Raw genomic sequence first — 11,150 nt, 5'->3', positions numbered from 1 at the left:
CCTAGATTAATATACAGTGCCCACCATATAGAAACAAAGAAAAGCTAACTTTGCATCTGTTAGCATGTAAGAGTGCAGCCTCACAAATGCCAACCTTTCAAGACCATGTGCATTCCTCAGGACTCAAACCTAGTCTTTTAACAAACACTAACCTTAAAAAAAACTTTGTTTAAATGTTTCTCACTTTTTTTGTGACGTGAACTTGTTTGAAGTGAACTGAATATCTGAAAAAACCCTCACAGGAACTTAGTGCTTATGATTTTGCCTGCTAAGACATGGTATCAGCATCGGCCTTTGTTTTCCACTTGTATGTTAAAAAACATCCTGTGTGAACATGGAATTGGCTGCAGGAGGTCACACTGAAGACCCACCCAGTCCTGCCGTGGCCAGCAGTACGTCACTTTTTAATGGAGCACGCAAATACTGACGACAAATACTTGCAGCCTGAAGCTCAGGCACTCACACAGAGGTGATGTTTGTGCTTCATAGCTTTTGGTACCTATTTTGTTTATTTGGTGGGGGTACAAATAATGAACTTGCTTTATTTCCATTTTTTCAACTTGCATACAATTTGCCTTTGGACACTCTGCATGGCAATGTGTTCCGCATTTACTTAAAACACATTTACTTACACATTGCTTGAAAAGGGGTCTATTTCTGTTTGTTTTGAACGAAAAGAATACTGCTGGATGTAGGTATGTGTTAGACACAAGGAGAGAAGTTTGACAGTTTTAAATCAGGTGGGAGGGCTGCCTAACTAAACAGACCTACGCATGCTATTTGCATCATATATGATAAAAGGAGTCACAATTATTTTTATATCTTCTCTGGAGTCAGGTGATTACAGCATCTATAAGGCTTGGCTAGAGAGCCTACCTTCAGAACCAAACTAGCACAATATTCATCCAGGCATAAAGATGCTGTGAGTATAAAACTCATTATTTCAGGCCTTTCCAGACTGAGAGAAAAGTGTTATATTCATAATGACACATGGGAAGTATGGTGATATAAAGCACTGGGGTGAGATTCTGTGCCATGCTTGAGTCATCTTACAAGATCTTTCGATGTGAAGATAGTTTTACACCTACCCAGTTCTGAGGCTGTCTGTGCCTGAGGAGCTCTGCCTGTTAACTTACACTGTTTAAAACTCTCTGAGGCACTCACAGGGTCACAACACTGCCTTGTATCATCTCCTCCTTCTAAAACTTCTTCTATGATACAAAATACATGTTGTATATTTGAAGTCAGCAAAAGGTTCAACCTCTTTGAACTGACTCTAGACTCAATCCATCAAGAAGCTCTGTGGTTCCTCCTTTTGACAGCTTAGATCTTAGTGTATTGCTTCCTCTAGAAGTCAGGCCAGGGTAATTATGAGTGAACCTGCTCCCTTAAATGGATAGGAAAAAGAACTTTTCTTTGGAAAACAGTTTAAAGACCGGTGGTTGAAAGCTTTTTTATCAAAAATACAATTAAAATCTAATGACAAAGGCCTGGAAGTTTCTTACATTTATTCACACGTGTCATTTTTAACAAGTGAAAAATGGGCCTTGGCATTTTCCAATTCTAAAGTCAGCCAGAAAGTTAGGTGCAAACCTAGAGTTTAAAATTAATTTTGAATAAATCTCTAAACAAAACTAACTGGACCACATTCCTTCCAGCTGAACCTATGTGAAGCCTGTTGAATTATGTCAACAAGGAAAAAATTTGACCTATCTTGTTTGTAAAATGTTGCGCAAATACAACAAATACATTGAGTAAACGGTTCCAGAAAGAGTGCAGCATCATCATCCAAAATATGTTCTAGGAAACATAAGGGTAGATAGTGAGCTGAAGACTTGCATCATGGAAAAAAAGCTAAATAAGGATTCAAATCTGTTCTAACAAATTTAGCCTTGCTGCTCTTATTTCTTTCTGCATTTAATTTAGAACAGAAGAAGAATCTACTTATCAATCAGACAGAACCAAATTCACCTCTGGTTTAACTCAGCTGGATTTAAGACCAAGACTGAATCAGTATTTTGATGGCCAGAGGATGACACAGGGTGTGCATGGGTAAAGTGCAGGATACAATTCTATCTACATATATTGAGTATCCAAAACCAGTAAGTATACTTAGTGTTCAATACACGGATGAAAATACTTCAGTACTTAATTGCACAGGAGACCTGGTCTACTGGACTCACAGATGTCCTGTTCCTGTGCTCAGCTTCTGTGTGTTACTACATCCCCTGGCAGGAGTTTCTTCTCAGGTCCTGCAAAGCCTGGTAAACTGGTATTGGTACCAGAATCTGCTTTTTGCTGATGAGCAACTGAGCCCTGGGGACCATTGTAATGGAAGAGTTCTGAGAGGGTGAACCAGTCAACACTTCAAGAAGGCATCTGTTTATGCTCAGCTTTTAGGCAAACCTCCTGTTAGCAAACAAAAATCAAGCAATGTTTAAACATACAAACCCAAACACGAAGCCTTAGATCTACAATGCTGTGACACTGCTGCTGCATTGTGGTTTCTGATGGTTACATCATTTAACAATTCTCAGCCTCTAAGGCAGTGGGGAATGAGTTTGATAGCTCTCCAAGAGAAGCCATGTCCGGTCTGGCTGTCTGTCTCTGCCCCGACACGGGTAGGGTGGTTCTTGGGTGGCACGCGTTTCAAAGGACGAGTCTGGACTTCAGCTTTTCGATCTTCAGATTGTTTATTGTTTCTTATCTACAAAATTTTCTGTCTGCCCAACAGAGGTCTGATCTGCAAGGCAGCCAAGGGCACTCTGACCACCCACGGGGCGGTCATGTCTTTTTATACTAAAATCTACGTACATGATATTTACTTTTATTTCCCAATACTTTTCACCCCTGTTGGCAAGTGCACCTTCACCATAAACCAATCCCCAAGTGCCAACATCACCACAGAAGATGGAAGACAAGAAGAAGAAAGAAGAAGGATGAGACACGCCCTGATCCCTCCATCTTGTCTCCATAACCCCCCTGTACCAAAAACCTTGACGTTTATATTTCACCCTATAAATGTGTCCCTGTTACACCCTTCACTCTAAAGTGATTCTCATGTCCTCAAACTGCTGTCACTTCTGTGGATGGATCAAAATCAAGCCACCAAGCACTCTTGGCAACATTCCAGGATTTCCGAGACCCCCAAGGGTTCTCCTGGCAACTCTGGACATCTGGAGTGATGTGCTGAGTTCCCACAAAGCCAGAACTAAGGGAGGCGTATTCTCCCTTCCCCAATCTCCACTGTGTGTCACTTCTGTTTACACATAGTTTTCATGTGGATCAAGACCAGTCTGGTCCAAAGGTTTGCTTCCTCTTTCTCTAGGTCAGAGCCAGTCTGTTCTGTCTGCCAGACAGATTTTACACTTTTCTGTGTGTAGGTCCAGTCCAGCCTCTCCAGGTGGGTGATTTGCTGACTACATGCTGACCATCTGATTCAGGTCTTTGCAGTCTGGGTATGATTATCTCAGCTCTTTTGTGAAACCATGCTGAGCAAACAGGTATTACACAATATTTCACTTCCTAAGTCAAACAGTCTTGTGATATGTCTGGGTAAAAGGCAGGCAGGACGCCTCATGTTTCTGCTTTAACTCAAGCAGACTTGTAGCATATTTAGGTACAACACAAACAAAATATATTTCTCAAAAAGGTCTTCTCACTGCAAAATGTACCCTACTGAGTCTTGCTTCCTGACATTCTGGAGGTAAACTAGGCCATCCTGCAAATGAGCACAGCATGACTTTCTCTTTTTTTGTCAAATCACCTTTTACTCAGCATGGAGCTACTCACTGACTCATCTGAGAACACCCTCTACTCCTCCTCTACCTGAGCCACTGTAAACTGCCTTCTCCTATCAGTCAAAAGATAAATGTGCACATAAATATTGGGTTTTCTATAAAAAGGAACAGGTCATTCATATGCTTAAATGTTAAGATGATGATTGTGCACTTCTCTGACTTGCAACTTGGTAGCAGTAATGATTACTTGTTTAATGAGGGCTGGATACAAATACTAGAGGGAATTTTTAATCTCCTGTTCTTCAACTGTGAACCACAGCAGATGGTTTCAGTCTATGCAGATTAAGAGCACAGTAACACATTTTGTATTTCCATAATAAACAAGAATAACTTAACACCAGTTAGTTACAGTTAGGTTGTGCAAAATAGGAAAGACAGCATTCCAAGCACTGAACATCTAGTGATTTGAGCAGATTTTGAGATAATAAATATTACATTTGGCAGTTTAGAATCATCCACACCACAAATGGAGGAGAAACTGTGAGAGAGAAGTATACATCTGCCAAAACTGGGATTTGGTTCCCATTTCCTTTACATCACTCTTCCAGTGAAGTCTTTACAGTAATTTCCAATATAGATTTCTTATGTTAGAACTAGTTTGGTCACTGGAACAGTTCCCCTGAGTTCCCCTCTCTTACATCCTATGTTGTCTCCAGGAGGTTAAATCGAAGCATAAACAGGAGAAGACAGATGGGGAAGTGCAAGAAAATGACACATCAGTACCCATCAGTGTGTCTGCTATCAGTTCCAGCAGTCTCAAGTGTTGTCATCAGAGCAAAGAAGAACTTTAACAAGGAATTAAAAGGTTGTATTAGATATTCATACACATATTAGATATTCATAAATTTCTTCCTAGTGGGCAGCACAGGGCAAACATGAAACAATTGGGCAATGCATATTGTAACAGATTTTCCACAAACCCACCCAAACCAGACCTGCACAAGGACCTGCCCAGGACTTCCCATGCACTTGGTTTTTGTTCATGACTCACCATTCTGCAGCCCAGGTGGCTGAATTGATGCCAAACTTGAGCTGGCAATTCAAAGCCAGGTGATCTCTTGTCACTGCACAAGGACATTGTCCAAGATGGAGAGGGCATTGTCTGTATGGCAGCACTGCAGCAGAGACAGGCATTTCTGTTGAGTTAGTGCCAAGGTAGGTCCTTGCTTATCTTTGAGGAGTGATTGACAGTTAGCAAGTGTCATGCAGATTGAACCATGGATTTAGTCAGGAAGGGTCCAGGATGCAAAATGATACCTGGTGTCTTCGCTGGTCCCATAGTTCATGATGTCACCCAGTTTCTGACACAAAATAGATATTGTAGAATTGAATCAAAATAATTACAGGGGTTAAATAAAAGAAACTGTTCCAAATGCAGCTTGTCTTGAAAGAAAAAGCAATCTTTTGGAGAATAAAGGAAAGTCAGAACTTTCCCATATTTGGTGGCCAAATTTAGGGAAAGTGTTTGCAGCAAAATTCTGAAGGGCTGTGAATGGGGAAAGATTGAAATCACTAGGACATTTGTTCAGGAAGGAGAAAAGAATGTGAGAGTGATAGAAATACATAATAGACTTAGAAGTCAGCAAAGCACAAGGGCAAAATCTGCATTAAAGTGGGAATTTTTTAAATGAAACCCCAGATAGGAATTGTATGTTGAGAGACGTAAAGAGAAAGGATGATAAAGTACTCAACAGGAAAGGCAGGTGAGTTTTTAAGATTTTAAGAGAGGAGGGGTTAAATCATGCCTGGATCTTTGAAGAAGACAACCTAAAGAAGAGTGACTAGAAGGACTGACGATGATTAAAGACAGTGCTGAGTGGGCAACAGAAACTAAAAGAAAGGATGAAATGAAGTTCTTAGGAACATGGTCGGAAGAGGAAGACAAATGGGAAATTTGAAGTCTCACTCTCTGTTGGGGCAGGAATAGCACACTGCAAACATGTAAGGGCATGTGTGGTTTTGGGTCTGGAACTCTCCTCTGTCTCTTCTCAGGCTCTGCAGCATGAGCATGTATCACTGTGTCAGTTTTCATGAGAAAGCTGGGCCCAGGCTCTGGCAATCACTCTGTTGGCACCCAGGCTAGGTGCTGGGTCCCAGAAAGGTGTGAGTGTGTAGGGAACACAGCTGTGGGAGGCTCTCATGCTGCAAGCAGGATCTGTGCACCAGGATGCTCCTGTCAGCTTGGCAGCGATTTGTTTCACCACAGGTATCAGAAGTGTGGAACAGCTGGATTCTAACAAATCACTGAGGTATCAAATCAGCCCGTCTGTTCCCAACACAGTTAATTACTCTCCAGGCTTTGGATATAAGACAAACTTAATTCCTGTGTTTGTAATTATTATCCATAAGGCTGTGAAGGTAGCTCTGAGTAGGAATGCATGTTTTGGCTTACATCAGGTAAAATAGATTCCTTCCCTGAGGATCCACTTTGATGCAAGGGAAAGGCAGATCTGACCTGGTGATAGCAAGAGCTATGCCAACAGAAGCATAAAGTCCTGCCAGGACCATCCAAGGTGAACAGATCAAAGATTAAAGAACAAATGAAAAACAGCTTCTGGTCATCTAGGATGGTGTCTAATCACTCAGTAGAAAAAGTTACTATAATACAGTATCATTATTATAATAGACAGGATAGTAGACAAGGAGGGAAGAAACTTACTGTGCCCTAGGATACCTGACAGAACGAGCAGCATTTGTTTTTAGACAAGATACTAATGCATTAGAAAGGCAGTACCCTAGAAGTCTTACTAGGCAAAGTAAAACCAGCCCTTTAAACTGCATAATAATAACAACTGCATAATAATAATCTGACCAGAAGGCAAATTAATTCCTGGTAGAATTTTGCTGCCTTTAGGGGAAAAAGAAGATGTTGTCTCCTTTCATGCACACATTCATTGTGTTGCATTTTTTTGTTACTATTTTTTGTAACCTCAGCCCCGAGAGGTGTAATGCATTTTAATTTCTCTTTAAGTAGGTCACTGGTTTTCCTTTTCTGCACTGCCCTCTTTCTAAAACAACTTGTAGTCTAAATCTTTATTTATTCTTTTTAAAATGGGAGAGGCAGGGAAAAAGCTCCACAGATATTTCAAAACTATTTTGGCAATTCTACTGAATTCGGCTTTAACTTCACCCACTCAATACCCACCAGGCTGTTCTCAAGTTCTTGCTTTTCCATCTGCTAGTCATATATGGAGAAGGGTCTGGGGAAGAAGGCATCCCAGAAAGATAAATCTGCATACTGCAGAAGAGAGGAAACTTGCTCTTAAAGACCGTGACAAAGCAATGCAACCTGTTACTAAAGCTGTCACCATTCTAGTCATGCAGGGTTTTTGTAAAAAGACAGTGTGTTACTGACCATCAGGAGCTTAAAAGAAAACTGCCTAAAACTCCATCCAATTATGGTCTTCCCATATTTGTCTCCACTGAAAATTACAGTTAATTCTTCTCCGATCTCCCAGATACCTTTCAGAACTTGGTAACACAATAACTCACAAAACATCAAAACAATCATGTACCCAGCATGAGGTGGGAAGAGACCTCAGTGAGGGATTGACAAGAATTAGAGTACAGGCAGGGAGTAGCTGTCTGCAGGAGGGTTCATCTTGATTGCTTGCCTGAAAGGTGGAGAGAGATTGCCTCAGTAAATTCTGGGCATGGGATGCTACAGGCTGTAACCTCACTGGCTGCATTAGGTCAGCACCCTGAAGCCCAGATTATAAATCCAGGGCCATGCCACAGGGATTACTGTGCTGCTTAAAGCCTGTGAAAACAACATTCAAACTCCTATCTCTGCCAACACAAGATGTGAGGTTCACAGGCACTGTGGGAGGAAGATATAAATAATAAATGAGCTATATAATGACAGCTAGCTGTACCTAATTATAGTTCTAGTTGCCCTTTTGAATAAAGAAAGTTCAAAGCTGCTGCAAAAAGAGGCTGATACCTTTTCTGAATGGTGTTTGAACTTCAGAGATTATTTACATGAAAAAGTGAGGAGATGCCAATGGAAGCCACACCAGCCTGTCATAGCCTTGTTGAAGAGAGAAGCAATGTCTCTAACACCAGTTTATTTACACATCAAAACATTCTTCATCTTAAATTAATATTTAGCCTGAATACAGAAGCAATGCAAGAATTAAAATTAAATTGTGTACATTATCTGGAAGATGTTCTTCCTTACAGCTTTTGCTACCTGATTTGGGAGTCTAATCTAGGAAAGTAGCCCTGCAGGCCCTATAGAAAGGGAGCACAGGGGTGAGCTAACTCCAGAAAGACTGCAGGTCCCTAGCCTGGGCATTTAAGTATCTAATGCTAAGTGTGTGACTGTATTTACCTCCTCATTCCTCCCTATTCATTCAGAAGAATTTGTTCCTAGTGCCCTTCCTATGCTGCAAATTAAGGATTATGAATGTCTGGTCACTATGAACTGAATTTCTCTCAGATTAGGAGAAAAATAGAGCCTGTGGAATAGGATGCCCATAGAATTGGTGGGCTTGTGTTCTTTCCCAGCTCTTGATGACTTCTTGTAGCTTACTGGGGGTCAGTACACATTTTCCTCACATTTTTCTATCTCTAAAATAAATTCAATAATTCCTAATCACATTCGAAAAGAATTCTTCATCTTTGGGTAACAAAGTTTTAATTTCATACTATGATTATTTTATTCCCAGCACAAGTATCTATCTCTATGGGTACATTTAAGTTATCATTACATATTTCTAAATAATTTGAGTAGTAGCTTAAATAAGGATTCTTTTTAAACTTTAAGTCCATTTACACTTTCATACATAATATGAAATGTACTTTCACATAAAAGTTAAACTGCTACAGCATATTGAAACAACTGCATTTGTAGAAAGTCCAGGACTTGTAAAAGTGTACAATGCCTTTGGGCCAATAGTTAACAAAAGTAATTGTGGGTTGTTTTTATTCCATGTTCTATGTGCCTTCTCATTTTCTTTTTAGTCTCTGTTCTCTTGTAGATATTTCTCTAAAGAAGAATGTTCTGTGGAAGTGGTTCCATCTGCAATCTCTACACTACCCATACAGTCATCTTTTGTTGGAGGAGTTCTTCTGTGATGCTAATAAATACCCATTTTAATTTTTACAGTTCTTGAGTGAGTATGTTAAGCAACCAGGCACTTTGCCTCTACTTTGCTTACAGAAATGGGTCTCAGGTCATATTTTACACTAATTTTTCTCTTAGTACATATAATTTTTTGATTAATTAAAGCTAACCTATCAAAAGGATAACAACATTTATTAATCTGAAACACTCCAGGGTATAGAGGTTGGTTTTCTGTACAGCACAGCAACATGAAGACTGCAACTGAGAATGTTTTGTTTTCCAATGTTTTATGGTCTTAATTATTTAATATGATCTCTTGTGTTTGTCCCCTGTGTTTTTTACACTTCCTAAAAGAGATGTCTGTACTGGTTAAATACAAACATACTAATGTATTAAAAAAATTTTTTTTGAAAGACCAGAGAGATCTTGATAGCCTTATTTTTTTCTCTTTTCCATAGTTGACACCAGAGCTATTTAAAGGTATTTTAATGGGATAAAAAGTCTCTGATACTATCTGATAGATTTTAGGTTCTCTCCAGATGACTTGCTTTCAAAACAATCTCTTCAAATGGCTTGCCAGCATTCACAGTCCCCACACTGCAAATTACATACTATTTATATTACTTAATGCTAGAGCATGTATTTGTGGATGCCCCATCCCTGGAGGTGTTCCAGGCCAGGTTGGATGGGGCTCTGGGCAACCTGGCCTAGTGAAAGGTGTTGCTGCTCATTGAACAGGGTTAGAACTAGATAATCTTAAAAGTCTCTTCTAACTGTGCTATGATTCTATGATTCTAAAATAATAAAAATCTAACATTTTCATCTATGATTGGTTAATATTACTTGTACTGCTGCGGCTGAAAGTACTACTTTTGAATGTCAGAAAATATACAGTGAATGCCTGTACATGTGGACATGAATAATGGGTTAAAGATTAACGAAAGCTGATTTGTTTATTTTTGTATTTCAAAATGGAGAGTAATGTAACAGCCATTAAATATCTCTACTATTATTTACATTTAAGTCAAAAGCCTGAAAGCAATTATTGGGCATAATGCATACTAATAAAGAAATCAAATGACACAGAAATTAATTATTTGATTGCAAGTGAAAAAGTGAGGTTTATGAACAAGTAAACAGTGAAAACAAATCAATATAAATATGAAATACTGGTAGCAGTACTTAAATTAAAAATGCTGATAGTATCTGTCAGCATTGAGGAAATGATGAATAAGCAGCAGGAACACAACCCCTGACGACAGTGAACCCAAATTTGAAGGGCAGTAATCTAATCAGAGCTAATACCACATCCTGCCTGATCCCCAGTACAAATGAAAAGTATTCTGTTAAAAGGACATAAATTACACTAACAGCTCCCAAGTATATCTGCGCACATATGTTCATATCCCTATAGGTATACATACAATTATCTGAAAGAGCAATAAATATCCTAAAATGTCCTAATACATGCAATGTTTTGTGTTTTGGGTTTTCCCTAGAGCTATCTGTTGAGATGTATCCTGGCACTTGTCTCCCCATACATGCAGGTTTCTTTACAGGAAACCTTTCTTTTTTCAGGTGCACTTACACAGGCATGACCACTGTGGCTCTTGCTAACCTGGCCTTTTGTCCCAACAGGTGCCCTGATGGATCATTTTGTCAGTACAAATTCATACTATAATCATAAAATCTTTTTAATACAATTCAGTCTGCTGTAGCTAATCCTGCCTTTTTGAAAGTTTCTACAAAATAAAAGAGGGTCTTTCAACATAAGTAAGGAGATGAAAAAGGAAGTTAATGCTTTGGATGAAGGAAAACACTGTAAGGAAAGCTGAATTTTTGTTCTCCTGTGTACTTATTAAATGTAATTGTTACTCACAATGTCAACTTGCAAATCATCAGAGTTTTAGTAAAAAAATGAAATACGCATGGATAGGTCTTCAGTGTGAAATTCATGAAATTAATAAGGCTGCCCCACTGAAAGCTAGGGTAGATGAGAGGGTGGGGACTGCAGGGGAGATTCCTCCTCAGAGAGAAGGAGGATATCATAAAAGATATGGAACATCAGGTGATGCTTTGCCAATCTAGAATGCTGAGTACTCATTGGAATAAAAGACTTCCTTCTTGGCTGCTATTCGAAAAATGTGAATTTATTTGACAGTGTAAAAGATACATTTGCACTCCTCATCACAAAACCTGAATGATCAAGGCTCTGCACAAGGATGGACCTGTGAACCATGTCCCTAAGAACCAGCTGCACCTAAGGAAGAGCCTGTTACTGC

This window comes from Molothrus aeneus, chromosome 1, assembly GCF_037042795.1.
Source record: "Molothrus aeneus isolate 106 chromosome 1, BPBGC_Maene_1.0, whole genome shotgun sequence".
In the NCBI taxonomy this organism is placed as follows: Eukaryota; Metazoa; Chordata; class Aves; order Passeriformes; family Icteridae; genus Molothrus; species Molothrus aeneus.
Note: the sequence above shows the minus strand (reverse complement) of the source record.